This window comes from Psammomys obesus, unplaced genomic scaffold, assembly GCF_907164565.1.
Source record: "Psammomys obesus unplaced genomic scaffold, mPsaObe1.curated_primary_1811, whole genome shotgun sequence".
NCBI classification, from domain to species: Eukaryota; Metazoa; Chordata; class Mammalia; order Rodentia; family Muridae; genus Psammomys; species Psammomys obesus.
The window spans coordinates 6030-9310 of record NW_026595094.1 but is presented as its reverse complement, the minus strand read 5'-3'; the positions used below and the strand labels follow the sequence as shown (position 1 = coordinate 9310).

At 47.5% G+C, this 3281-nt stretch overlaps 1 pseudogene; it reads left to right on the top strand.

Moving 5' to 3' along the window:
* Nucleotides 1-267: 267 nt before the first annotated feature.
* LOC129685667 (tubulin beta chain-like) lies at nt 268-1568 on the top strand (annotated as a pseudogene).
* Nucleotides 1569-3281: the final 1713 nt, after the last annotated feature.

Below are 3281 nucleotides of genomic sequence, written 5' to 3'. Positions count from 1 at the left end.
AAGAAAAATCCACAAACACTTTAAATAGTAACCATAAGGTATCAAAATCAGTTAACTTAATACCTGTGAAAAGAAGCAACAGCTCTTAGAATCTTCCTGTGCCCGTGCTAGCGTTTTCCTGTGGCCGCCTCCGGGACTACATTCCATAGTTTCTGAGTCCAGCCCAGGAGGAAGAAAACAAAGACAAAACACCAAAACATTAATTATCTTGTCTTGCTCGGCATCCACCTTGAAACCAGCAAAAATTTATTACAGTAAACCTTAGCCATGAGGGAAATCGTGCACATCCAGGCCAGACAGTGTGGCAACCAGATCGGTTCTGGGAGTTGCTCAGCAATGATCATGGCAGAGGCCCCAGCAGTACCTACCATGGAGACAGCAACCTACAGCTGGACTGGATCTCTGTGTATTACAATGAAGCCACAGGTGGCAAGTACGTCCCTCGAGCTTTCATGGCGGACCTAGAACATGGGACCGTGGACTCTATTTGGTCAGGTCCTTTTGGAAACTTTGTTTTTGATCAGTCTGGGGCAGGCAACAACTGGGCCAAGGGCCACTACACCAAAGGCGCTGAGCTGGTCGACTCGGTCCTGGATGTGGTGCTGAAGGAGGCAGAGAGCTGAGACTGCCTGCAAGGCTTCCAGCTGACGCACTAGCTGGGTGGAGGCACAGGCTCCGGCATGGGCACGCTGCTCAGCAGCAAGATCCAAGAAGAGTATCCTGACAGCATCATGAACTCCTTCAGCATGGTGCCCTCACCCAGTGTCATCCACTGCTTCACCGTGGTTGAGCCCTACAATGCCACCCTGTCTGTCCACCAGCTGGTGGGGAACACAGACCAGACCTACTGTATCAACAAGGCCCTCTACAACATCTGCTTCCTCACCCTCAAGCTCACCACACCAACCTACAGGGACCTGAACCACCTTGAGTCGGCCAGCATGAGCGGCATCACCACCTGCCCCACTTCCCAGGCCAGCTCAAGGCTGACCTCCGCAAGCTGGCCATTGACCTGATGCCCTTCCCGAGTCTCCACGTCTTCACGCCTGGCTTTGCCGCTCTCACCAGCAGCGGAAGCCAGCAGTACCGGGCCTTCACCGGGCCTGAACTCACCCAGCAGGTCTTCGATGCCAAGAACATGATGGCCACCTGTGACCTTCTCCGAGGCTGGTTCCTCACCGTGGCAGCTGTCTTCCGTGGACAGATGTCCATGAAGGAGATGGACGAGCAGGTGCTCAGTGTGCAGAACAAGAGCAGTTACTTCGTGGAGTTGGTCCCCAACAACGGCTGTCTGTGACACCCCTCCGCGCTGTCTCAAGATGGCAGTCACCTTCACCGGAAACAGCAGTGCCATCCAGGAGCTGCTCAAGAGCATCTCGGAGCAGTTTTTGGCCATGTTCCACAGAAAAGCCTTCCTCTGCTGGTCCTTGGGCAAGGGCATGGACGAGATGGAGTTCACCAAAGCCAAGAGCAACATGAATTACCTTGTTTCCGAGTATCAGCAGTACCAGGATGCCACTACAGAGGAGGAAGGAGATTTGGGGGAGGAACCAGAAGGAGAGGCCTAAGGCAGAGCATCCAGAGTCACCTCAGGCTGCTCAGTTCCCTCTGCTTCCTCCCCCTGCTCGTTTTCCTCCTTCAGAGACTCTCTTTTCAGCCTCTGTCCTGTTTTTCTTTTCTTGTCTTTTTTTATTGCGGGTTTAATGGTGTCTGGCTCATAATATGTGCTCAATAAATATTTGTTTGTAGAATGTCTCTTTTCTCTTTCCACTCTGACTAACCTAGATTTCTGCCGTTCTGTGCTTTGCCCCCTTATTTCTTCCTGGTACACGTTCTTCATTAACTGTCCAGTTAACACTCTCCCACCATCTTCTCTAAGAACCTGAAATGTGTTCCAGACCCTATATAGAACCAGTCCAGCACTTAGAACCCAGACAGTAGCTGCCATCGTAAAAAGCTAAGTAGTGGATGGGGAAAGGAGAGTAGAGAGTTAATAAGTAAAGGTCACTAGGAAGAGAGGGGTGGGGTTTTCCAGTCAAGGCCATTTAAAGGACAATCCACTGAGGCTTTCAGTCAAAGCGTTTTTGTTTTATTTTTTTATCTGCTTCATCTTTCAGCCTCATGATAGGAATTAACAGTTCTATCTCCATTTATAGCCTCCCAGCTGTCCGGAGCCAAAGCTGCCATTGGAGCTGTCTTGCCCCCATTGTTCCTCCCTTCTCCAAGAGGTGTGGCAAAGTGGTGGTGGTGGGCAGAGCCTTGGTCTCTGAATGTCCAGAAACTGCCCAGTTCACTTAAACTCTAAACTTGGAAAGGTATGCTGCCACCTGGTGTTTGGGAGACCTCCCAGAGGGGAGGTGACATCTTTGCTACTGCCATTTTCCTCCTGCCCTTGGTTTGGTCATACCTTTCTACCTTTCTATTTTGTGTTGAACTTGCAGCTTTTTTCATATTGAAAAGATGACATTGCCCCAAGAGCCAAAAAATAAATGGGAATTTGGAAAAAAAAAAGCAATAAAGCAAGTTATGGATAAAAGTGAGGAAGAAAGTGATGAAAAAGTACAGAAAGAAAACTGGAACTATGCTGTAATCTCAGCACACAGGAGACAGAGGCAGATGGATCTCTATGAGTTCAAAGCCAGCCCAATCTACAAAGTGAGTACAGGATACCCTAGGCTAGGCAGTCTCAAAAAAACCCATGAAAAGAAAAAGGAAAAGAAGAGAAAAAAGAAGAAAAGAAAGCTGAAAAGATTAAAGTTCATGAATAAGCCCCAAAAGATGGCCTTCAGAAAGAACCAATGACAGCTTCTTTCTTTAATAATTTCATACATGCATGCAACGTTTTTACAGCATATTCACCCCTACTACCCCTTCCCACCGCCTCTGGATTCCCACACATATTTAATTTTGTGTCTTTTGTTTTTTACTAATTCAATGGATAGAATTAATGTTCCCTACATGCCATGGGTTTGGGACAGTCTCTTAGAGACCCATTCTCTCAAAAAAAATTTTTTTTGAAAGGTTTGAAAGATCTTTACAAATAAAGATATACTACCCCCCCCCCACAAACAAACCCTCACCCATCTGACCAATTACTCTGCAAAATTCTAACTACCACTGCCTGAATATAGGTTAAATGCACTAAATTCGCACCCAGAAAACTGCTTTGAATTTGAGGAGAGGTAAAACAAGAGATTAAGGAATTCAGAGTTGATCTCCAACAGCAGCAAACAGGAAGTGCAAGGCCTGCCTAGGAGGCATCACTTGAGAGCAGGTGGTTT